The following is a 27,218-nucleotide window of genomic DNA, read 5'->3' on the forward strand; positions in this document are numbered from 1 at the left end:
CCCACTGCTTAATTGATACACCAACAGCTCTCTTTGCAAAGAGGAAGCGCCATGCAATCGCACGGGCTAGCACGCTTGGACAGAGGCCCGCACACAATAGGAAGGTGAACACACGGCGACTGCCAGTTTGCTTGTTTCCTTGTCACCCTGTGAGGTGATAAAAATTAAAGATGTTAAAAATCAAACCTTTAACATGTCTTGAATCGTATCAGTGACTTCTTTTTAAACAAGGTATTATGTTCATTTACTGATTGCTCCTGAAGAAAGGCCCTCTCTCCACCAGGAAACCTCTTTAACCAGAAATTTGGTTTCCCATTTGATGTGGTTTGCGCATCTTCAGGCATTTTTTGTGCCCTCTTGTCTGTTTCATGGATGCCACTGAAAAGCCATGAGCTTACCATGCATTCATTATAGAGTCTGATATTAATGAGCACCGTGATAAAGGTTTCACATTCATTGAACCATTTAGCTCTCCCAATAGCTCTATGAAATACTATTATTACCCTAAGATAAGGAAACTGAGGCTCTGAGAACAATATTCCCAAGGTCCTGTAAGTGGCAGGTCTAGGCTTCAAACCCAGCCCGACCTTTCTCCAAATCTACAGTCCTGTGCCTGCACCGGTGTGCTTCCAGGCCATCGACGGAACCTTGGCATTCTGGCGAAGGTGGGCCGTGTCAGAAGTAACTCTGTGTTCGTTCTGAATTCCAAAGCCCTTCCCTAAAGCAGGTTTATTGGAAGCATGGGCCTTTGTGAGGGCCTTGAGGAAAAAGAACAGAACCAGATCAGAAAGCCTGTTTGGTACCCGGCCAAACACAGCCACCTGCTTCAGGGCCAGCCCCCCAGCTCAGGACTTCCCCGCCAGCCATTCAGAATGTTCCTCTGTCAGCTTTGCCTCTTTGGTCTTGGTTTACTCACCTTTAAAGTGGGCATAGTAACACCTGTGCCGTAAGGCTGCTGTGAGGAGTTAACGTTATAAGAATCCCGATGCATCTAACAAAGAGGCTGGCACGTGGAGGTCAGTAAACAGTGGTCATTGCTACTATTTCAAACGGATTCCCAGGAGCGATTCCTAGATCCTGTTGAGGGAAGAGGAGGGGAGCAGTCTTCCCCCAGTGAAAACGGCTTCTTGCTGAAGACAGGCCAGTGTGATCAGACAGCACCTGGGAGATGGCGGAGGATGAGGAACCCACATGGATATTGAGAGTGATCAGATATGGAGGATGGGGGATGCTGGCTAAACCAGCTTAGCAAGATTCTTCTAAAATTGGACAATGCAGAAATAAACACAGAAGCTCACAAGTTGAGGTATACTCGATGACCTTTGCATGAAAGGAGACAAATGTTTGTCACACATCTATCACATCTTTTTAGAATTTCTAGTGCACAGTGATGTTAAAAAGCAAACAGACTTATTATTGCTTTTAAATAGTTTTATTAAACAGTTTTATTTATTATTAAATAAACTTATTAAACAGTTTTATTATTGCTTTTAAATTCTCTACGATGCACCCCATATTGCCTACACCTGTGGTAGACTTCTCCCACTCCCTTTCTCCCCTTCCACACCCCTTCCCTGCCCAATGCCACAGCCTAGATCTCTCCCAAACTCCCTGGTAGAGATGGAATAGAGAGGCAGCGGTGAACTCTGCCACCCCGTCCCCCTGGTGATCGCAACACTCCAGAGGAAGGGAAAGCGGCTCCTTGACAAACAACATGGGCCTGGCCACAGAGGGCCTGCCACCCTGAAACACTTTCCAGGGGAAAGGAGATGCACGTGCAAAGCTCATAACTGGGAAAGGACGTGCAGTTTAGGAAGGCTGGAGGAGAGCGGAAGGGAGCGCCGCTGAGATGAGGCTGGGGAAGCGGACAGGGATCGACTTTCCAGGGCCATGCAGGCCTTGTGAAGAGTTTTTGGTTCTCTTTTGTTCACCAAGAAGCCATAGACATGATCAGGGCAAAGAACAGCCTGGAAGGATCGAGGTAGGGTATGGGAGACCAGTTAGGAAGCTTCTGCTGCAGCCAAACCTGGACAGGGGCAACAGAAGTCAAAATGGATAAGTAGATGGATTCGGACTCACATCCTTAGGAAGAGGAATCAGTAGGACTTGGTGATAGATTAGGTGTGATGGGTGATGGAGTGCCGAGGATGAAGCCTGGTTTCTGGCTCAAGCAGCTGGGGGACAGCATGTCCCTCACTGAAACGGGGGATAGCTGAAGAGGAGAGACTCAAAGGCTGAGGACAGGGGCTGAGTTGAGAATGGGTGGGGAGAGGATGTGAACAGATACGGAGCTGAGCTGAGTTTGTGTTGGGTCATCCAAATGCAGACATGGAGAAGATGGTTGTATTTACAGCCAGGTGTTTCAAGGAGACTCCAGACAGAATGCATGGAAACTGAAACTGGAGATGATGTGTTCACCAGGGGAGAGAAGCCACAGGAAGAAGAGGGTTCGGGGGAACTTCCACCCTAAATGGCCAAGCAGAGGGGGTGGAGGAAGCAATGAATTAGACCAGGCAGGAGTATACAGAAAAGCAGGAAGAAACCCAGCAGAGGGTGGTGCCTCAGAAGTCACAGGAAGAAATGATTTAGAGTTTTAATTTAACTTAATAAAATGCTGCTCAAAGGGCGAGAAAGATGAAGTCTGAACAATGTCGTCAGCATTAATAGACAAGCAGGGAAGAGGTGTTTTTCTCAGGAGCAGGTGTGGCTGGGAACCAGCAGCAAGTCCTGAAGGATGAACAGAAGGTGAGACGTGAGCTTATAGCTCAGCCTGCTGCCCTGTCTCATCACTTAGCATATCTCCTTCACCGCCTTTATCTGATGTGTGATTATCCTGCTTATTTGTTTGTTTACTTGTTTGTGGTCCTCCTCCCTAGAAACGTAAAGTCTGTTAGGGCGAGCACAGTGGCTGCTTTATGTGCAGATTTCACAGAATGCTTAGCACAGAATAGAGACTCAAGAAATACCTGTTGAATATTTGAACAAATGAAATAGAAACAGAGTGTAGAAGTCAGTTTGGTTAATAAGGAGGGAGAAGGGGAGCTGGACAGTGGGTGGGGTGCAAGCAGAAGCTACTGATGTTGATGGGAGTGTGCCAGTGGTGTGGAGAAGAGAGACGGATTGGTGCCCCTGAGAAGGAAGGGTGTCCCACGTTTAGGTGGAGGGTTAGGGCAGATGTGGGACACTAACACGAAAACTTAAAAGAGAGAGACTTAGAGGACTTCTCTAGTCTGAATAACATTCAACCCACAGGTCCTGGCCTTAAGGCATGTTAGCCCAAAGCAAGCCCTGAGACCAGGACTCCTGGGCAGGTGATTCATTGAAGAACTGCTTCCCTGGACATCACCAAGGAGCAGGACAGAGAAGGGGAGAAGCCAGGCCAATGTAGACCTCAGGTGAAGTCCCAGCCTCAGCCCCATCCCAGGAAACTTCTGGACTATAAACTGCCCCTACTCCAGAGTTTGTCCCTTCCTCCCCAAGGCAAGGCAGCTGAGCTTTCATGTTCTCGCATCTGTAAATACTGGTTACTGAAACTCCCTTGGCAGGAAGGCAATCCTTTGAAGAAGGTGACAGGGTGAAAGCCACAGAAGCTGTTGCCCGCAGGTTCACGGAACTGGTCAACGTGGCCCAAGGGTGTCTGGGCAGAGAGTCAACAATGTGTGCTGCTAAATCGGGTCATAGTTTTGTGCACATTCACCTAGAAGAGCCCATTAAACAAACAACTGCGTTCCTGGGGTAGGCTGAATGGTACCGGGAGAGCTACCATTTGGAATCATTTTTGTTCTGGAAAATAATTCTTCAAAAGAAATACTAAGGCTCCTAAATATTAAGGCATTCTTCTTAGAAAAGTATGCAGGTGTGAAATTAGTACAGCTACTCATACTGAACGTGAGCAGCAAGAAAGTACTCAAAGTATTTAGAAATACTTAAAAGTATTTCAGAAAATGGACTAACTTGGGCTATATTCCTGGAACATGCTTATTATCATCACAGTATTGTGGAATCCTCAGAAATAATATCCGTTTAAATAAAATAAATCAAACAACCAATATTTACCGAATTCCTGCTATGAACCCAGCACTGTGTTAGAAGTTTACCCTCACTCAGACTGGGAACCAGATGACATTCCTGAAACAATTAAAGAACAAAGCAAAATAGGATCCACGGGAGGCAGTGTAATTTCATGGTTAAGAGTCAAGCCCCAGTGTCAGACTGCCTAGGATTACTCTCATTTCTGCCACCAAACTCTCTCAGTTTCCCTATCTGAAAACTGGAGTCATAGTAGGGACCAAGACATTTATGCCTGGCTATGGGGTCGCACTAGAAAAAAAAGTCAAGAAACATTCGTCCTTGTTTCCTTGGACCCAGATGCAGCCAAGCTAAGCATGGACCAAGAGTTGAAGGGCAGATGGCAAGCTCTTCTGCTGAGTTGGCCAGGAGCCGAGGCTTTCTGTCCTGGGAGCCTTTCAGCCTCGCAGCACACACGTGCTCAGACTCTAAAGAGTGCTGGGTCAGCAAAGAAGCACTGGGAAAGCCTTTGGCATATTTGTATCCCTACTGACCATTTACTGCCCAGCACCCAGGAGCCAGTGTTGACACTTTTCCAATCAACACACAGAATGAGTCGCGCAGGCCCCAGTGATGCAATCACACAGGCCTGCACTCCTATCCTTCACCTCCACTCACAGCTATGTGACCTTGGGCCATCGACTTTGACCTGTGAAGGCTCAATTCCCTTGTCTGTAAAGCAGTTTCTGGCCTTGGCTGCACATTAAAATCACTGGGGGAGTGTCTAAGAGTCCAAATGCCCAGGCCTCACCCAGACCAATAAAATCAGAATCCTTTAGGATTGAACCACTGCTGGAAGGGCAGATGGTCATCTTCTACTCATCATAATGAATTAACTGAGATTATCCATGGAAAATGTTTAATGCCGTGCTCTACAGAGTGCCCCATTAGAGGTGGTACCACTCAGAGTTCCTAGACTTTACAGACACTCCCCGCAGGCCCACAGAGGATCATACTTTGGAAGCTTTATTCTGTCCATAGGAAGTTTCTGTTCAGGGGACCCGCTTCGAGGATCAATCCTACATTTTGATTTCTCTACTTCTTTTGATCACCTTGGTTCTGAATCATCTCATTCTTAGAGAGAGAGAAAGGTCTGATCCAGAAAATGTTTCTCTCTCTGAACTTAGGGCTAAATCCTTGTGTCCAATTATGCACTCAGTGGGCCTCATAGCCCCTATTCAAAAAAGAGAGTCACCATTCAAAGAGAGTCTCAGTTCCTGGCTCGCAGAGGTGACAGAGCTCAGGGATGGGCATCCACAACCCTGGCTACTGTGGAGGCTGCCCTGACAGTAACATCTTTGATAGAGCTGTAGGAAAAATATTTCTGGCCCCCTAGATAGATCTCTAATCAACACAGGGCTTCAAGATTCATGCAAACCAGAGTATGAGGATTTCAGAATGTGGGAGAGACCTTTCCAGGTCTTGCTTCACAAATGTGTGGAAGCATGATGTGCCAGACCAGAACTGAGAAAAGGAATTGGGACAAAACAAGTGGGATCCCTTGCAACTTGTAGTTATGGTTTTCAAGGAGTAATAAACATTCAGGAGAAAGGTAACAGAATTTGAATTCAAGGAGTCAAAGGAGACAGCCGGCATCCCACAGGAAGAAGAGCTGGTAGGTGACAAGCGGAGAAAGTGCTCTCCGCCCAGTGTAGAGACAGCGCTTGTTGTCCAATGGAAGCTCAGAGGCCAGGATCCAGGCAACAGAGCAGTTGCTAGAAACTGTTCCAGTCCCATCATGAGCCACTAAAAGGAGATCCAATTGTGCATATTCCAGACCCTAATACTCCTTTCTGCAGAGTCATTCAACAGCATAGTATTTAGTACGCGCTAAGCATATCTATCTATCTATCTATCTAACTATCTATCTACCTATCAATATTTCACAACCCCATTCAGTAAGTGCTCTTAGCACCCCATTTTGCAGATGAGGAATCTGAGGTTCACAAAATAACTTGTTCATGGTCACACAATTAATATGTGACAGAGATTGAATACAAATCCTGGCAGTCTGGCTCCAACATTTGTGCTCTCAATTCCTGTGCCATATTGTTTTTAGTCTACTTAGGGTGTCAAACAGATTGACAGGCAATTAGAATATAGTGTCTAAAGGATGTAATAGGGACTGGCACAAGTGGCGATATTCAAAATCAGATTCTTATTTGATGCTCACTCATAGAATGGGATTAGAAGGGGCACTTCTTAACAGGCTAATAGGCACAAAGAGATAAAATGGGTGTGCCAATTGCTGGAAAGATAAAGAATAGAAACTTGATTGGGTATTTACCCAAGAAAGTGAAAAGGTACGTACACATAAAGACCTATATGCGAAAGTTCATGGTAGTTTTATTTATAATAGCCAACTTCTATCAACAAGTGAATGGATGGACAAACTGTGGTACATCCATACAACGGAATACTGCTCAGCAGGGAAAGAATGAACTGCTGATACACACAACATGAATGAATCTCAAAAGCATTATGCCGAGTGAAAGGCATAAGAATCAAAAAAAAAAAGAAATACATATTTTATGATTTCGTCTGACCATATGGAGTTCTAGAAAAGGCAAAACTCTAGTTTCAGAAACAGATCAACGTTTGCCGAAAGAGGGTGGGAGGGGAGAACTGACTGCAGAGGGACACAAGGGAACTTTTAAAGGCGATGAGAATGTTCTATATCTTGATCGTGATGTGTCCACATGGGTGTAGACGTTTGTCAAAAGTCCTTAAATTGTATGCTTTAAAGGTGAATTTTATTTTATGCACATTATATGCAATTTTTAAAAGAGACTTAAGTCATGTAGTCCCACCTGAGACACGCTGGGCTCTGGAGCCAGGACTGAAAGTTGTGTACGCTCTGCTCCTTTTCCTCCTTTTTATTCTTTTCTTTCTCTCTTTCCTTCCTCCCTTCCCTCCTTCCTCTCTTCCTAACTTCATTCTCTTCTTCTGTCTTTCCACCCTTCATCCTTCTTTCCCCCATTTCCCCTTCCTGTCCTCCTTCCTTCCTTCCCTCCATCTCTCCTTCCTCCCTTCTTTTGTCCTCCCTTCTTTCTTCCCTTCCTACTCTTCCTTCCTTCTTCTTTCTTTCCTTCCTTCCTCCTTTCCTTCCTTCCATCTCATCATTCCCCCTTCCTCCCTGCTTTCATCCTCCTTCCTTCCTCTCTCTCCCTTTCCAAGCCAAGCCTAGTGGCAGACCCCTGAGCTCCAAGCATTTCCAGAACTGCCATTACAAATTAGTGGAAATGACCAGACGGCCAGGCAGACTGATACTCAGCCCACTTCAGAGGGGCAGATGTAATGCAAAACTGGCCAGTGACCCACAGAGAAGGCTGGCAAGCCCACCATTCTCATTGGGTGCCTCTACAACTTCTGCTTTCCAGGTAGAAAGTATGCATATATTAGATGAAAAGAAGCATCTTTCCAATAATTACTTGGTTTGGGAAGAAGGGAGGTCATCTGTTTCTATCTAAGAAAAATGTTCATTTATCCTTGAAATGTTCTCTTCAAACATTTTGAGATGGGGGTAGGGGGTAGAGGTGAGGGCTGCAGCAGGAGAGAAAGAGGTAGAGAGAACAGAGGAAGCAAATGCCACATGGCTCTGAGGTAGCAGCAAGATGAGCTCTTATCATCTTAAACCCTGGAAAGGATGGAGGGGAAAAGGGACCCCTTTGCCCAATGTGCTCCCACCTGTCTCCCTAAGGCAGTGCCCATATCAGGGGTAGATGAGAACTGAACAGGGAAGTCAGCAGGGCAGGCGGGCAGGCAGGAGGAAAGGGACAGAACATGAGGCTGGCATGGCTCCCTCCCCTTGGCCTGCAGGAGGCCCTTGGCAGCCAGAGTGTCCATCTGTTACACCCTACCACTAGTAGGCTCACAGGAAGGGAAGGGGACAATGGTAACCCACAGCCCCTTGCTCAGAAGCTACACTGGGAAATGCACAGCAGGGCCTACCTGCCTCGGAGTAAACCATACCAGCATCATCAGCCAGGGCTTTCTTGGACAAACCCCTCATAGCAACAGAGAATGACAAAGTCCCTCAGCCAAAAGGCATGAAAGTTGAGTTCAGTCAAGTGTAACCCAGCCACATGGGCAGTGGGAGGGGGCTGGGGATGCCAGCTGCCATCCAAGTCCTGTTTGCTGGAAGTTGAGAGAGCCAGTCTTAGAGAACTGCATGCTTGCACTTTCTTTTTTCCAAAAGAGAGCTGGTCTCCAGATGGTAAGGCCTATCATTCAATAACCAAGAATGAAGTGTAAGGGTAGCATGAGGGTAGAACTCTGGCCCAAGACAAGAAAAATAAAAGGCATCCTTTAGAGAAAACGTGAATAATTCTCAGGATCTAATTCTTAGTAAGTGGAAGAGGAAAGACACAGTCTTTAATCCTAATTCACTCTGTTCTGCGTTTGAAAAAAAGCTTCATCCAGGTGAAATGACCTATCAAAACAGGACAGCTGACGCATGAAACTGAAAATCAGTGAAAACCCATCAGCTCTCCCAAGTTACCAAGAAAGAATTAACTCCCCATTAAGTTGATGTAGTTCTACATTTAAAGGCTAACCTATCTGTTATTTACTCAATGTCACTCATTTCTATTCTGGTAAGACTATCAGCAGGGTTAAAAGATCCATACCCCATCCACTCAGGCCAACTGGTCTCCTATTTTAGCTTAGAAGGAACCTGAACAAGTGACATTACTAAAAACATACCATATCATTGAATGTGTGTATTGAATGAAATAGACTGATCATCATAATAAATATGTAAACAACTACATAGACGTTTAGTAATTAAGAAACACAGGTACACATAATTTACTAGTCAAAAAAATTATAAAATGCTTAGGACCAAATGATATAAAAATATTACATAGAAAAGAAATGTGTGATGAAGTTATAGTGGAAATGTATAACTACACTGCTTATAATAGGGAGGGGGAAAAAAGCCATTCAACTTAAGAAGTTAAGAAGGAATAATAGATCCTACTTAATGAGCACAGAAATTAATGAACTAAGAGACAAAATAAATGATAGAGAGGATTACAAAGTCAACAATAGATTCTTTAAAAGATTAACAACAGGCAAAATTCCGAAAAGACTATTCAAGAAAAGAATATGGAAGGCACAACAGAATTGTAAATGAAAAGGGGACATAACCCCAGATGCTACATAGTTTTTAAAAACTCAAAGCATATTACAAATAAATTCAAGGCAAAATTTTTGAAAACTCAGATAAAATAGATTCCTAGGAAAAAAATCTAACTTACCAATAAGTGATTCAAGAAAAAAAATTAAAACCTGAATAGCCTAATAACTATTGAAGAAATCAAATCAGAGGTTAAAAATTTTCAGGGAAAAAAGAATTCCAGTCTTACTTAACTCTTTTTTGAGGTTATATAAAGAGGAAACATTTTACGGTTTATTTTATAAGTCCAGCAGAAGCTCGATACTGAAGCCTGGCAAGGATAACAGGATAAATGGAGAATCACAATCCAATACACTCGTGAATGAACACAGATGCAAAACTTCAAACAAAATATTAGCAAAGCTAAGCTAGTAATGTGTAAAAAAATGAATCCATCATGACCAAGTCAGGTTTATTCTAGGAACACAATATTAATTTAACATCAGAAAATATCTCACCAGGCATGAACAAATTAAAGGAAGGAAAAATTACATAAATCTCTCAATAAATGAAGAAAATGTATTTTATAAAGTTCCATTTATGATTTTAAAAAAAATAAAACTCTTTGCTTATGGTACAGAAGAAAGGTAGTATGTCTTATCCTGATAAAGAGTATCAAATCCATAGAGAACAGCATCCTCAAAGGAAAATGTTGAACATAAAAGGCAAAACTCTAAAACTTTTAGAAGGCAAAACAAGTGCCTATTTATGACCTTGCCATGGGGAAGAATGTCCTTAAAAAGACACAAAAAGTTGAATAAGAAAGGAAGGATTGATAAATTTTTATTACACTAAAATCCAGAATTTCTGCCGCTCTAAAAATACTTAAAAGGATGAAGAGAACTGCCATAAGTTAGAAGGTATTTTCAACACTGAGAAATAGTCTCCAGCATACATAAATAACTTCTACAAATAAATAAGAAAAATACAAACTACCCAGTTTTAAAATAAATGGTCAAAAGACTTCAAAAGGCTCTTCACACAGAGAGAAAAAGAAAATCAAAAAGGCCAACAAGTAAGTGTCAAGATGCCGAACCACTAGTAACCAAATACATACAAACTTAAAACCCGATAAGATACTATCATACACCCACAAGATTGGAAAAATTTTCTGATAATATCCAACAAAATATAAGTATTAGCAAGGATATGGAGCAATGGAAACAATTATTCCCATTGTTCCCATTGCATAGAAATTGGTTAAACACAGTGAAAATTCATTTTTTTTATTGACGTGAGATTCACATATACAATGAAAATTAACGTTGAGCTATTCCAGTAGAGTTGAAGATGTCCATCATCTGTGATAATCAGATCTACTCTTATTTATATTCCTTAAGTAAACTTACATAATGCTCACCAGGGTACTTGAACAAGAATGTTCACAGTAGCACTATTTACAATAGCAAAACACTGGAAATAACTTGTATTCATTAATAATAGAATAGATATATACACCACAATATATAGTATAATGGACTTACAGTTCAGCAAAATGAAAATATTTCTGCTATACTCAAGAGTATGCACAAATCCAGGAGCGAAACATTTAACAGCCAGTTGGTATAGAGACTGTCCAATCAGAAGAGACCCCAGCCATAGTGTGGGAACTGGGTCCTGCACTATGCAAAGTATAATCCTTTCTGAAAGGTGAAGAGACTTGAAAAGGTCTCATGGGAGTACTGGTGGTGGCGGGGGAGGAAGCAGAGTCTGGGGAGGAAGCAGAGTCGGGCAAGAAGCAATTTACCACTAACTGATACGGAAGTATTTCAGTTGTTCGTCAACTGGTACAACCTTACTGGTATGCACGGGCTAACTCTGAGCACAGGAATACAAACAGTAGAATTCCATTTATACAAAGTTCACAAATATGCACAAATAAAGGAGATATTGTTTAGGAATGCAAACAGAAGAGTGTGAGACAATAAAGAAAAGTATAAGGAAAAGATACAGAAATATCCGTGAAATGGTTACCCCTGAAAAGGGAAGGTATGGATGAGATGGAGAGCGGTACCACTCTTCAAAGTTAGGAACAGCATTCTTTTTCTTAAATTGACTGATGAGTACATGAGTGTTGTCCTAATCTTTATATCCTTACCTACAGTATATAAGTGTTCTCTTGTATCTAGTAGCTATTTTATTAAAATTATTTTAAAAGAAGTTCATAAAGAAAAATTTAATAGGAAACTTCTATCAAGTTGTTGCGGTTCCCGCCATATCTTTTCCAGTTGCCTGACAAAAATGATCAACTCAACTGTATTTGGTGGAGCTCTTAAACCCACTTAAAATTCTAAGAGCTTCTACCCAAATCACTTAAGAAACATTCTTACAAGAATCTCTCCAGTAAGGTGTAGAAAGGCCTAACCTCCAGAGTATAGTCTGCTCTGTCTTTTTAATTTAGTATAATCATAAGCACAGTGTTTTATGTTTTTTAATCTCTTAGAATCATCTCAAATTTTGAAGTCTTTAAAATGAGGGCATGGAGCAAATGACTACATTCTGATTCTCTTGCCTAGATTTCAATAGTGATGCTCTCATTTAAGTCTTTTATCATATGCTTCAGCTGTGTGATGCCCCAATTCTCTTCACAGAGATGTGCTGACAGTCGCGGGAAGTTCCCAAACCTATTAAGTGAACATTGGGGAGTTTGAGAGGTTACATACATGTGCAACTTAGCAATAGATGCTGCCAAGATTACAAGTTCAACATTTGCTTTTGCAGTTATATGTGAATAATCCCTAATAGCCATGCCACATGGCAATGGTCCTCTTCCTGAAGCACTAGTGTGAACTGTGTGTTGCAAAGCTACAGCGTAAGAGCAAGTCACTTAGCTAAAGTGGGAGCCTTGTCAAAGCTCCTCATTCCAAGACACCACCAGGGAAACAGAAACTCTCTGCAAGTAAGAGAAACTTGATATCCTTGAGTGCAGGTTGAAAATGCAAATAATTGGTGGCCCCCGAATAATCATGGGACCCTCTTTCTCCTCTTTGGTCAGAAACCAAATTCAGAAGGAAGTCAAGAGCCTATGCAAATATTTCTGCATTTACAAACTGGAGAATTTGCTGAGGGTTTGAAATGTCTCCATAGAAAATGTCAAGAGTCTACTGTATTGAATCTTGATGAGGAGGTTTTCAGAATTCCTCTTCTATTAATATTAAAACAATTCATTGTGCTTTCTTTTCTTTTCTTTTTTTTTAATCAGGGCTCCTCTGATCATAAGATAGCTTCAGTATGTAACACTGACCCTGGAAGTCCAATGAATGATAGATGAGACTAAATTTGGTGACAGAGGCTCAACGGAGCATGTCATTTATGTATAGCACTGCTTTTATTTTTTCCATCTCTTTCTATTATTTGTTTTATCAGCTTTTCTATAGAGCCCAGCCATGCATACATGACTCATTTTTTTAAGTTGGCCATTAGCCCAGTTCAAGGACCCATGGACATTCGGAGAATTCCCAAGATTGCTGAGACTAACTTCAGTATGCCTTGACCTGGCTGTGCTCCCCAGTCTAAGGGGTATTCTCAGTTCATCTCTACTGTACATCTACATGTAAAGCTCTACCCTTCTTTTTTCACAAGGATGCCATCTACATCTGGCATTTTATAACAGTAAGGAGGAGAGGAGTCACGTCTCTCATGCATGCACAGCTTTCATCAATGCGCCAGACGTATGGCCCAAGCACATATTCCCAGATGTGACCGTCCCAAAAGGGCAACCCCCTGGAGAGTGTGGTTCAGCTACCTCCCACCACCGACCCCTACCTCCTCTGCCTTCCAAGGCCCTGGGATTTCAGAGAGTACTCTTTCCTCCATCTTATTACATCGGCATCTCTTTGCATATACACATGGAAACTTTGAACAGTTCTAAGAGTTCCTGATCACATTCAGTGACCTGTTATTGATAGTTTCTTTTAGCAAGTTAAAAATTTTCCTCAAGCGATTTACCAAAGTGATGAATTTATGTGCCTCTAGAAACTCTTAAGCTACTTTTAAGTATAGTCTTCAAATTTTTGACAATGTACTGAATTTTAAAAGTGTCAGTGATCATTTTCCTCTTCTTTTGCCTTTCCTGGTGCCTTTGTTTTGGAGCAAATTGTAACTAAGCAAATCAGTAGTTGATCAGGCAGAGCTTAGCACTGGTCCTGTAACTCGGACACCCTTTCAGTTTTGATCATGATGTCTGAATTGAGTAAACACCACAGCTTAGCATGAAGGTGTTGCCATGACATCCTGAACTTGTTTTTCTGATGAGTTTTTTTTAACAACATGCTGGTAGTGAGGTGTCCACATTCCCTACACTGATGTAAGAAATGCATGACACTAGGGTCAGCCTCCCCTCTTTTTTTTATCATTGGGTCACTTCAAACTGCAGCTTTAGAGTTGCTAAGTCTGAAGGCTCCAAGTCTGTCTCCCATCACAAGACAGGTTGAGGTTTGCATGTTTCCTTCTTAGTATTTTCTGTAGCATCAAATGTTAGAACATAAGCACTACTAATACTAGCATAATGCTTCCCTGCTAAATTTCAGCAAAAGATCATAAAGTTCTCATTAATTTCAGCGAGGGAGCTTTATAGTTATAATTTTGATCAGTAAGCCTCTGGCTACCCAGAGACCACAGAAGTCTGTGATCCTACATAAATGCAGTTTTTCCTTTAAACATCATGCTAAAAAAATCATTTGGGGTATACTTCAAATGCTCATGTTTTTTAAAATTGGACACACAAAATGTCACTTAAGCTGTTCTTGATGCATATGGGTCATTGTGAGCATCAGTAATTATGCTACAAAACAGAGTCCTGAAGACCTATCAAAATATATAAAATTTCATTGAATTGCTTACGTTAAATACTTATAATAAATAGTCTTAAAATTATATGCTTTGAATTCCTGTACCTTTTAAATTTTATTTTACTTTATTTTTTAGTTTTTCTGTTTCTTACATTACTAGTACTTCTTACTGATACTTGACAAGAGAACTTTAATAGCCCTTGTAATTTATCAATCTCTTCCAATTTTCTAGGCATATTTGGCGAATCTAATAACCAAGCTTCTTAGAACTTTACTTAAATTAAGAGTTCTGAAAAAGGGTATGAAACTTTCTGCGATGATCAAAATACATGGACTATAGCTCATGGACTTACAGCATCTTTCTTGGTTTTACCACTTAGGTCCCAACTGAGTAAGTGAAATCATGTACATGTGAGGTCTAGATTGTTGTGGTATTATCCTAATGCCCATCAACTACAAAGCACATGTGACTTTTTAGCCCATCTCATTTTCCCCCTCAAACTATTTCAGTTGACTTGGTAAGGCTATGATGATTACACCCACTTTACAAATGAAGAGCAGCATTGATCAAGGGTGTTGGCCAAGTCTGGCCAGAAACCCCAGTACTGTCTAGTCCTCTAGCCAGTGTTTCCTGCCCTGCCTGCCCAGTAAGTCTGTAGATTTGTAAATATCCTTTGATCACTAGAAATGCAAAGAACAGCATGTCAAGACCTCCCTGAAGGGCAGTGTGGAGAGCAGAAAAGAACCTGAAAGATAACAGGGAACTCACAGAGCGAAAAGTGAGGAACAAGTTAAAAGCTATCCAGTTGTCATACAACTCTCTTAATGTTATCTTCCATCAAGTCAGGGCCTGGAATCTGCCAGGACTTCAGACTAAATGCATCTTCTTCTTGCCTGTCACTTTCACACACTAAATGCCCCAATGGCTCACTTGGCAAGGACCCAAAGGCAGCACAGAATTCTCCACTGCCACTGAAACACAGTGAGAGGAGGCATTCAACAACAGCGCCAGCTGACACATCTTGATCCACTGCCCCAGTATACACCTTAGAAGTTGGCCCGTAAAGAGGCCTAATGGAGTGTTGAAAACAACAACAACAAAAATCTTAGCCTGAAGGGGCCGACTTCCCCACCAAATTAACAATCTGCCCAGCAGCCCTAGCCTGAGGAGCTAAGGGCAATGGTAAAGAGGCCGACATGACAATTCTGCATCCAGTGGGTGCCTTGGTGAAGCAGAATGGGACAGAAGAGGGGAGAGGGAGAGCGCACGCAAGCTCGGGAGCTAAATGTCACACATACCTTCCCCTCCTGCCTGCAGATATCTCACTGGGACGGCTGTATTCCTACCTTGCAAAAAAAAAAAAATTCTACAAAATTTTAATTCAAGAATGTAAGGGCCTTCCGCCTCTGCAGTTCGTCGCAGCTTTGAAGACCATGTGTTGTTAATCATCTTGGCCAACATCTGAGGTCTGCACTCAGGCCCACACTGAAGCCCAACCTCAGAGCAAAAGTAAAACCCCCGTGAGGCAGAAATTTCCCCCCTCAGTGTGAAGCATGAAGAACAGCGGGGACCTAAAACAAGCAGGCCTGGGTGGTCACCCTGGGTTCAGATATGTGTTCTCCGTTAGGATCCTAGGGGCTCTGCAAGGGTGATTCCAACCTTCTCTCTGCAGGGGTGAAATGACCACATGAGACTTCAGACCAGCAATGACTGAGTGAAAGGGAGGTGTGTGAGGGTCTTCCAATCAACACCAACCCAAAGCCAATTCCACCCTGTCTCCAATAACTCATGATCTTTGCCCCTGTGTTCTTCACATAAGTTGCTCAAATGATACTTCCTCTTCTCCACACTCTCCCTGCCCCCAGCATACACATAGTTACATAAAAACATCTTAAATATGGGGGCTCAACTTCCTCAGTCTGGGGTAGGACTAGGAGTTGGCGGGGAGCTGCTAGGGCACACGGTCTGATCATTACTTGGGGTTACATAATCACACAAGCAAGGGCTAGAGAATGTTCTGTGATGCGTTCAGCGCACACCTCATTCTCCCCCTCACCCCTCCTCACTCAGAAAGCAAGCCAGTTTTAACAAAACCGAAGCACACAACATGCCTGCGTGGCACCTGGCTGCTGCGGTTACAACGCCAAGGGCTTCCAGAAACTTGAGGGTGCACTGCAGAAAGAACCCAGGTGCTGCTCACCCAGTTACCAGACACCAGCAGACCCTCCTGCCTGCAACCACTGCCCGCAAAGTTCAAGGGAGGGCCCGCCAAGCCACGGAAGTCTTCTCGAACCTCAACGTAAACCAAAGCAGCCAGTCGATCAAACCAACGCCTGGCCTCGGAGTCCCTTTCCAGTGTAGGGTCTACACCACTTCTATGCGGATTCGGGCTGTCTACCACGCTCAGGAGTCCTCAGGCAGCCCGTGCAGTCTCCGCAGGGGCCACTCAGCAGCAGCAGTATTACTAATTTTAAGATGGTAAAATGTGGGGCACAACTTGGAGAGGGGGCACCCGCTCTGCTAGCAGTAAGGCAAGAATCCCCAGCAGAGTAGGAGTTTGTTTTGTTTTGTTTTGTTTTGTTTTGTTTGGAGGGAAGGGAGGTTGTGATTTGGCTTTAGGAACATTTGGGGGAGGAGGGGGACTAGGATTAAGGGGAGAAGGGAAAGAGCTCCCTTCTGTCTTGGTACGAAGCATCCTCCAAAATCTCAATCATCACCAAGCCGGCCACAGAGACCGTTCCGGTGGGCCTGAGCAATCCTGGAGCAGCAGCCAGGGCAGAGGAAGAAAATGCAAGTGCTGCAGGAGCGAGGCATTTGCGCGACAGCCGAGGCTCATAGGAGCCGGGGCGGCAGCGCGCGGGTGCCGAGTCTGGCTGCCAGAGAGCCGGCGAGCCAGCGAAGAGTGCGCGGCGCGCACAGGGTTACAGCCGCCGCCGCCGCCGGTGATTGACGCGCGGGGTCACTTGAGGCTCACGCCGCTCCCCCAGCACCAGGCCGAGCAGCCCGCCCAGCCCACCGAGGGCACCGCACGCCGCGCGGCCGCCCACCCGGCCACCCCCTGCGCCTCCACACGCGGACACCGTTTCCAAGAAAGGCAACGACAAAATGGAATCGCAGCTCGCTATTTTACTTCTCCAGGGCGGCCTCAGGCAAAACCGCAATAAATAATATCAAGCGCAAGGAATCCATCCGCCGAATAAAAATCCAGTCCCCTACCTTCGGCCTTGGGATGGCAAACTGGTCCTGTGTTCTCTGACCCACGGATCCAGCCCCTTCTTCATGAATTATTCCGGTCAGTCAGGATTTTGTGCATTTTTTTCATGAACACCTGTTTCAAGTAAGGGGTAAAAACCTTATTGAAAGACTTGTCCTTAAAACAGAACCTGTGCACACATCTGTCCATCCAGGCATGCGTGTGTGTTTGTATACACACATATGCACACGGAATATACATGTACATTGAAGCACCAAACTAGGCAGTTGGATAATGGGAGAGTCAGCTGGTTGTGAGCATGCTCGCGCCGGGAACAGATCCACCCTCTGTTATTCCTCTGAATAAATATAAATCACGATCAGAAACCCAAACAGTAGCATCCCTCTCGAAGTCTTGCTGTTGAAAAACACAGAATAAATTCAGCCTGCAGACATAGAATCTAATCAGCAGCTGTTTTCTGAATCCAGAGGCAACCCATGCCTCGCTTGCCTTTTCCACTATGAGTCCAGACCTTTTTTGAAAGGGGTTTTAACCTTTTAAAGATACAGTACACCAATTATCATTTCTGAATAGCTATCACTCCCAGAGCAGGAAGCCAGTCCCATGCCTAAAGCCACAAAGCAGGCTTGCAGAAGTGATAAAGATTTCATTTATCATTTATCTGTGCTGTTTAAAAAAATTCCATATATCTGTATCTATCTATATCTATATTATATTTTATATATATATATATATATATAGAGAGAGAGAGAGAGAGAGAGAATGCAAATGCAATACATAAAACTAGACACACATTTATTGCAGTGATGAGCTCCTCAGTGACTAATCAGAATGTTATGTAAACACTCTGATACACATGTTCACAGGATCAGACAATACAGGGGACTCTTGTCACCCCCTCACGAGCCCCTAACTGCTGATAAAGCACCAGGAAGCCTGCCAAGATTGCTGAAGGAAGTGGGGATTTCTGCCACCTCAGACTTAACTACAGGGCACTCCTCACCTTGTCCTGCCCTGAAGTCTCAGGCGCCGTGTCCTCCAACCAAAAAATCCTCTAGCACTACTTCTAAACTATAATGTAATCTAGGACCAGCTCACGTTCCAAGACACATTTTTTTAAAACCAGAATCTAGAATCAAAACTACCACCTGAACCTTTAGAATCTCTAAGACACAGACTTAGGCCCTTCTTCAAGATTTTGTTAACAAGATGGTTTTTTTTTTTTTAACTTTATTTTTTAGGGCTAGGATGAGCATAGGGTAGAAAAATCTGATGGGTGGGGGATAAATAATTCCCAGCCCCAATTTTTTTTTTTAAATTATTTGTCAAGTGCTTCAGCCCTCCAGATGATGTTTATTCCAGTTTTGTTGTGGCTTTTCAAAAGGCAGCACTCAGAAGAAACCAAAACTCCTAACCTTATGTTTGAAAAGAAGAAAAATGTCTTTTACAGTTTCTTTTTCACCCTGGGCGCCTTGAGCTTCAGAACAACTGGCGCTGGCTGCTTCTCCTCCGGTTCCCACCCAGCAGCAGCAGCTTACCTGAAGAGAAACCCTGGTGTTCCCACAGCCTCTCCCCAGAGCAGGTCCCTTTAGCCCTAGCATTAGAGCCCAATGTTCTGTCACCCTCCCACCTGGTCACAGGCACTGCCTGCGCTGCCCCCTCCCAGACACACACACACACACACACACACACACACACACACACACACACACACTTCTCTTTCCCCCTTCCATGCTCTTTAGCAGAAAATTATCATATTTCATGTGTCATCGCCCTAGCTATCTGGGCCTGTCACTGATTGGCTGGGCACTGGCTGCCGGAAATGCCACCAGCCATACAGCTTGGAATTGGCTCTCCTCCGGCCACCACAGACCTGAGCCCCTGAGACTCCTTGACAGGCACAGACCTACCACAGGGAGCCTGTCACTCCTCTCCCTGGTCCAGCTCCATGCCCTCTCCCTGCAGGATGGGACTGCCAGGGGATGTGGAGGGAGCGTCTCCAGTGGTGCTGAGAGCTAGAGTTGCCTCCAACTGTAGAGAGAGAGGGAGCCAGAGCCGCTGAAAGTCCTGCTCTTCCCAGCATGTGGGGGAAGAAACTAAAGATGTCTCCATTCAGATTTAAAGATTTGGAGAAAATGTTCCTGACAAAAACAGTGTCTCCTCATATTAAAAAGAAAAATTATCAGTAAGGCTGGGTGAGAACAAGATTTTTCACCGGAGGGGATTTATCAGCTGCTGCTGTTATTCCCCATCTAACATCAGCGGCACTGAGGTATCATAATCCTAATATCCCAAGGTGAGGCAATCCAAAAGGTGATTCAGTCCATCCCCTGCCTTTAAACAGAACAGCTCTTTCCCCTTAGGAAAACTCACCCAAGAAGGAGCCTTCTTAACAGGACTTTGTAATGTAATGCCACCCAAGTTCCTAAGAGTTAAATAGTCTTTGTAGTAGCCAACCTGAATCACTTTGGCTGTATGTAATTTAAGCTTAGTCCCTCCAGCCTTATCTTTAGAAGTTTTAATGTGACTCATCGTGTCTCACCTCATTCTATTTTCCTGATCAAATTAAATTCTATCTCTCTGGACTTTTTTGTAAAAGTTGTTTCTCCAACCTTTAATTACGCTGCTTTACTGTTTAGACTTTAGAAACAAGGTTGCCAGAGCTAGGTGAGACTGAAAGGTCATTTGGTCCAGCTATCCATGTGATGCTTCGGTCCCTACTACTATTCCCACACTGGGGCTTTGGGTTTGGGGGATGGTAAATTGGGTTTGTACATTTACTCCACCCTACCCACTCCCCAAAAAAAGTATATGACCAAAACATCAGTGGCAGTGCTGGAAACCAAAGAAAGATGCCATCAATAAATTGAACATTTTGAAGACTATGGGGAAAATATAAAGTACACAGTGAGAAAAGGCTGATTAGTGCTGATAAGCTCACAATTCTATACAGATCCTCTAAGAAGAAAGTACACAGGTTTCCAGAAAAAGATCCTTAAAAATCCCAAGCCCAGAGGACCAAAAATTAGACGAGAGTCATGGGCCTCAATTCAGAAGCAAATTGAAGGACATCAGGAACTAGGCTGGTTCTCTCCACACAGAATGGCAGTTATTCGGCAGTGTCTTTGGAAGAGGGAAGTTTATTCCTAATATGGGTAGACGTCAAAGGTTAAATAGGGGCAGGATGCCCGTTCATTTAGGGATGCCACAGACAAAAAAATATATATATATATATATAGAAAGAAAAGAGATTTACAACTAGGTAAGATGTAGCAAAGGAATCTAGAATATCCAGTATTAGCCTACTAAGAGATCCAGAAGGAGACATCATTAATGGAAGGGAAAAGCAATAATCAGGGAATAACTAGAAGAACATTTCCTTGAGTTTAAGAAAGACTTTAGGCTTTTAATCATAGGGGTCTTTTGCGTGCTGGGCAGCAGGAATACTGAAAGAAGACACAATTCTAGATGTAGTCGGACACTCCAAAAAACAGATACAACCACAAGCTTCTTATAGGGAAGAAAAATTGAGCTGCTTAAAGAAAGGAAACCAGGCATATCGTACTTCACATCTCTACGTGCTAAAAGAAAAGTGGCATGATTTTTATAGCATTCTAAGAGAATATTATTGTAACTCAAGAATTCTACCAATTGCCGAGCTATAATTTCTCTCATAAGTGATGACAAATGAAAGACATGTTCAAAGACACAGAAATTATATTACTCAAATACTCTATTTTTTTAAAAAATTACTTGAAGTTCTATTCTAGCCAAGGGGGGTGGGGGAAGCCAAAATAATGAACTCAGAAAGGAGAGAAGACATGTTATATAAGACAATGTAATAAGGATTAAAGGTAATAAAATGTATGATTAAGTATAAAAATAATTAATAATGTGGTTGTAGAGCTTAATTATCAGAAAGAAGTTTTAAGAAATAACTTCCATATGATTTTAACAAAAAATCTGGGAAATCTCAATGGATGAGTAAGTAAAATCATCAGAATAAAAAATAGGTGAACGAATCATTATGTAAGGCAGACAATTACAATTCTATCTATCTTCTCTCATTCCAAGGCCACATTAAAATGATAAGAAGGAATTTTTTAGGTTAAAATACACAATGACAAAGTAGTAGAAGAGCCATTAGCCATGAAAATTGAAGGAGAACTGAGGGAGACTGAATTTATCAACTATAAATACATACTTTAATGCCACAGTAAATAGAACAGCATAGCACAGATGCAGAAACCTACAAAATGAATTGATGGAACTAAATGGAGTTGATACACAGATTCATGTACAGTGCTTACTGTTTGATAGGTAAGTGATAAAAATTGAATTTTAAATCAATGAGGGAAAGAATGTATTATTCAATAAATACTGCCAGACTGTGGCTATTGGAAAAAAATTAAGTATTACTTCTAAGTCATGCCTTATACAAAAATATTCTATTTTCACAAAAATATGCCATAAGGAAAAATAGATGTTATAATTGACCAATAAATCATAGAATTTATAAATTTTTATTCTAATAGTAAAAAAAAAATAAAATGTGTTTATCCGGTCTATGCTTAAATACTATTGTTGTAGGCCAAATAATGGCCCCCAAAGATAACCATTTCCTAATCTCTGGAAACTGAATATTACCTTATATGGCAAAAGGTGTGATTAATTTAAGGATCTTAAAATGAGGAGATTATCTTGAATTATCTGGGAGGTCCTTGATGTAATCACAAGTATCCTTTATAAGAGGGAAGCAGAGGGCAGAAGAGAAGGTAATGTAACCACAGGGGTGGAGATTGGAGTGATGTGGCCGTAAGCCAAAGAGACCAGGAAGCCAACAGGAACTGGAAGAGGTAAGCAACAGATTCTCCCCTAGAGTCTCTTGAGGAAGCATGGCCCTACTGACTGACACCTTGAGCTCAGCCCAGTGAAACTTGTATCAAATATCTGGCCTCCAGAATTCTTAAAAAATAAATATGTTGTTTTAAGCCACAAAGTTTGTGGTCATTTGTTATAGCAACCATAAGAAACTAATACAACCACCATAATGAAAAACATAGTACTTCCTAGGGATTATCATTATTATTACCAGCAGCAATACTTACTATGTGCCTGGCACTGCTAAATTATTTGCATATGAGTATAATTTGCATGCAAGTAGGCAGTAGAGAGTTGCAGTTATTATGGCTTCTACTTAGTAGCATGTATCCTTGGGCAAATAATTTAACCTTCTATTGCTGATTTGTCTCATCTGTAAAGTAAAGGTAAGATTGGTATTTACCTGATGGGTTGTTGAGGATAAAGTGAAACCATCTATGTAAAGTACTTAGAATCGTGCCTAGCAATAAGAGCTCCATAACTGGCAACTAATAATGAGACAGTCCTTCTCTGTATGGTGCAGTCTGTCTCCAGAGTGTCCTCTCGCTGATTCTAATTCTTCCTTTTGGATATATACTGAACAAGGGTCTCTTCTAATCACCTTCAAAAATTCTTCAAAAATCCTTCAAAAGTCTGAAGACAATGATCAAGATTCTTGGCTTCTCCAGACTAAAAGTAACCAATGCCTTCAATTATAGCTCGTGGGAATTCATCCAGAGTCCCATCCCCATGCAGATCACCTCCTCAAATGCATTCTTGTACATCTTAAGGCATGATCCCAGACTCATCACCATCTTTGTTCTACAAGAGCAGCAAACTATAGCCTCAGTGCAGCCTATTTTTATAGTCCATGAGCTAGCAATGGTTTTTACATTTTTAAAGAACTATAAAACATAAAAACAGAAAAGAATTTTCAACAGAGATCATATATTGCCTGAAAAGTCTAAAATACTTGCTGTTTGGCTAGGCCTGTTCAGAAAATTCTGCTAATTACTTTTCTAGAAAATACTGTATTTCTATAAATGCAATATAATATTGTCCGAGACGTTTTTGTAAACAAATTACACCATTGCATCATAATGAATTTACTATAAGTCTGCTAATTGTTCAATCAGTATCCATTCTCCCCTCCCCTTCTAATCTAGTAATAAAATTCATTTTTTTGTTTGTTTTTGTTTGTTTCATTTTCTCTCATCTCCCTCTCTCCTTTGGCAACCATCAGTTTGTTCTCTGTATCTATGGCTCTGTTTCTGATTTGTTTTGTTTATTCATTTGTCTTATTTTTTAAGATTCCACATAGAAGTGAAATCATAATGGTTTTGTCTTTCTCTGATTTATTTCAATTAGCATAATACCTTCTAGGTCCATCCATGTTGTTGCAAAAGGCAAGATTTTATTCTTTTTTATTGCTGAGCATATATATTCTCACATCTTTATCCATTCATCTGTTGGTGGATACCTAAGTTGCTTCCATATCTTGACTATTGTAAATAATGCTACAATGAACATAGGGATACGCACAACTTTTCAAACTAGTACTTTGATTTTCTTTGAATAAATAGTGGATAGAAGTAGTATTGCTGGGTTGTATGGCCATTCTATTTTTTATTTTTTGAGGAATCTCCATACTGTTTTCTGTAGTGGCTGCACCAATTTAAATCCCATCAGCAGCGCATGAGAGTTCCTTTTTCTCCACATCCTTACCAGCACTTGTTATTTGACGATTTTTTTTTTTTTTTTTGATAATGGCCGTTCTGACAGGTATGAGGTGGTAATCATGGTTTTGATTTGCATTTCCCTGATGATTAGTGATGAGCATCTTTCCATATGTCTGTTGGCCATCTATGTGTCCTCCTTGGAGAAATGTCTATTCAGGTCCTCTGTCCATTATTCAATTGGTTTGTTTGGCTTTTTTTTTTTTTTTCGATGTTATATTGTGAGGGTTTCTTACATATTTTGGATTGTGACCCCTTACTGGATGTATCATTTGTGAATATCTTCTCCCATTCAGAGAAGATATTCTCTGTCCAAAATGTTGGTTTGATGTAGTCCCATTTGTTTATTTTTACTTTTGTTGCCCTTGCCTGGGGAGACATATTTAAGAATATATTGCCAAGAACAATGTCAAAGAGTTTACTGTCTATGTTTCCTTCTAGAAGTTTTATGTTTTTTGGTCTTACATTAAAGTCTTTCATCCATTTTGAGTTTATTTTTGTATATGGTATAATAAAGTGGTACAGTTTTGTGTTTTGTAGGTTTTTCTTTTGTATTTATCTGTCCAGTTTTCCCAATACCACTTATTGAAAAAACTGTGTTTACCCTATTGTATATTCTTGCCTCCATTGTCATAAATTAATTAAAGATATAAGTGAGGATTTATTTCTGGGCTCTCTATTCTATTCCATTGATTTATGTGCCTGCTTTTGTACCAGTACTGTATTGTTTTGATTATTGTAGCTTTGTAGTATAGTTTGAAGTCAGGGAGTGTGATATCTCCCACTTTGTTTTCTCAAGATCGCTTTGGCTATTCAGAGTCTTTTGGAATACCATTTAATTTTAGATTTAGTTGTTCTAGTTTTGAGAAGAATGCCATTGATATTTTAAAAGGGATTACATTGAATCTGTACATTGATTTAGGTAGTTAGAATATTTTAACAATATTAATTCCTCCAACTCATGAGCATGATATAAAATTCTAGCCTCCCTTTGAACTCTCAAATATTTTTTTATATTTTTGGCTGCTAAGCTACTCATCTCCCCCATTCTATGCTCATGTAGTTTATTTTCTGTACCCCATCACAAGACCTTACATTTAGCTTCATCATATTTCTTATTGTAAGAAAAAGTCCATCCATTTAACCTGACATCTAGAACCCAATTCTATCATCCAAGTAGCTTCTATCCTTTCTAATTTCATATCATTCTTCAAAAAGCACATTAGTTGTGGCACTCAAACTGAACACAGTGCTCATCAAAACAGCTGATCAATACTAAAAATAATGTAATGGAGGGGATTGTGACCTCAGTTTGTAAGGACAATAATAACAGATCAAACTAAGATCAAATGAAGGAGAAGCTGGAAAGGATGGAAACAAGCAGTTATGGAGAGCTTGCTATATTCCAGGTACTTTGCTGAGAACTCCCCCATTATAACTTCATTTATTAAATATTTCATTTATTCATTCACTCATTCATTCATTTGTTTTTAAAGTAGTAATTTTAATTTTGAAACAGTAACTAAAAATACTCCATTGGGGCATAAAACCATTATCTGTAACCAATGATGAAAACATAACCCATGCAGATCTCTCTTTGCCTAAGTCCATGTGAATGTACCCACTCTTTTAAAACATGGAAAGTATGTTGTCAGCATTCCTTGTAAGGCTTAGAGTCAAAGATAAAAAATACTCCAAGCACCTGACTCAAGTCAATGTTCTACACTGGACAATATTTTCGGAAACCTCTACTCCAGGCCATCTTGAAACAGATGAGAAGTACAGGTTGGCCCTCTGCAGAACTGAATGGGACTACGTGGTCACACTCTGAGAAGTATCAGACCATTTGGGTTCAAACCCTGTGGGACCTTGTCAGTTGCTTAATCCTTCCCTGCCTCAGTTTCCTTATCTGTAAAATACAGATGTTATCCTTACCACATCATCTAAGGCAGGTTTCCGCTCTATTTTGCAAATGATGAATATGAGGCTTATGTTCCTTGTCCCAAAGCAAGCCATCCAGTATACATCAGCATGAGGATTAAACCCTAGGACCATTTGATTCTCACATCATGTTCTTTCCTCTCCCAAAGATAAAGAAGGAAAATACCATGATGAAGGTAGATATTAAATTGCCAAATCATACCAGAAAGGATGACCCACCAGAGGGAAGGTCAAGTAATTCAATGTGATGCTCAAGGTGAGAGTCAAATGAGGTTAATGGTGGTTTTATTCTAACTTCCTTAGAGAAGCTTTCTTCAGTTAGGAGCAACACTCTAGGATGGTATTTTAAAAAGCAAAAAGCTGGCTCTAGTTCCACTCCCTTCTTATATTCAGCCTGTTTAGGGACCTTGATAGAGTGGTTTTAAATGCAGGAAAAAAAATTGACCAAGGCCAATGTGTATGCCCCTTTTTGCTTCCGGTTACCAACGGTAAATAATTTGGAATCTAAAGACACACACACACACACACACACACACACACACACACACACACACAACCTTAGAGCATTGGTTCTTAACTCCCTTATACCTCAGATATGAGAAGGCTCATCAGGGATCTCAGCAATCCATGGCAGATGGTGAATGTCACCAGGAGGCACACAGACTCTCTAGCAGAAGTGTTTTTATGATTAGAAAAATCCCTGACCCTGTTTAGAATCAGTGCCCTAAATGGAACAGTCATCGATTTATGAACAACAACAACAAAAAGGAATGTTAATAAAAATGAAGAAAATATGTAAGTTAAAGTCTCTGGCTGCCTGAGGATCCTACTTGAGACTGCATATCAAAATCCCTGTAATCTTTGGCAAAATATAGGTGCCTCCAAGTTTTTACAGGAGGGTATTGGCCTGTGTATGCCTTTAAAGCTCCGCAGGCCATTCTGAGAGTCCTGGCAAAGGACCACTGCTGGTTTCAGCTGTATAAGCTCTGGTTCTATAAAATTTTTCCAGGTCCAGGTACCAACCAACCAAATGTGTTTAGAGTCTACAGATGAAGGAGTCTAAAAGTCACATCCATAGATTCCATCTGTTAAAAGCTTAACATGAACAAATTGGGTAAACTCAGAACAAAAATAAAAAGGAGTTTCAGGTGACAGGGACAGGGGATTTCTAGTACAGTGGAAAGTTGGAGACAGAGATGATGTTCAGCTACTAACTCCCCAAGAACGACACTGCTTTTTCTCTCAGAGGAGGATGTGGCCTTGCTAGGCTGAGTTTGGGTTCAAGAACCAGGAGAGTTGAGTTGGTAAGAATTCCCTTCTAAGAAAATATGAAGCCAAGTGACTGGAAAAATTCCTCCTGTGTTGGAATTAACATGCAAAAGAAGTGTAGAGCAGCACAAAATAGGCTTCTCAGACTCTACTTCAGGCA

General features: G+C 41.6%; 1 protein-coding gene across 8 annotated transcripts in view; it reads right to left on the bottom strand.

Annotated features, from left to right (window-relative positions):
• HIVEP3 (HIVEP zinc finger 3) overlaps window positions 1-27,218 on the bottom strand; it is a 432,406-nt gene that overhangs the window by 329,262 nt on the left and 75,926 nt on the right. For 6 of the 8 annotated variants that reach the window (XM_016140000.2, XM_016140001.2, XM_036232683.1 and 3 more), the window contains exon 1: window positions 17,255-17,858. The exons of 1 other annotated variant lie outside the window; for it this stretch is intronic. The gene's annotated coding sequence lies outside the window, so the exon portion shown is untranslated. Of the gene's footprint in view, window positions 1-17,254; window positions 17,859-27,218 lie in introns of those variants that run through there. One more of the 8 variants, XM_036232685.1, reaches the window with a different exon arrangement.

Source organism: Rousettus aegyptiacus, unplaced genomic scaffold (assembly GCF_014176215.1).
Source record: "Rousettus aegyptiacus isolate mRouAeg1 unplaced genomic scaffold, mRouAeg1.p scaffold_m13_p_1, whole genome shotgun sequence".
NCBI classification, from domain to species: domain Eukaryota; kingdom Metazoa; phylum Chordata; class Mammalia; order Chiroptera; family Pteropodidae; genus Rousettus; species Rousettus aegyptiacus.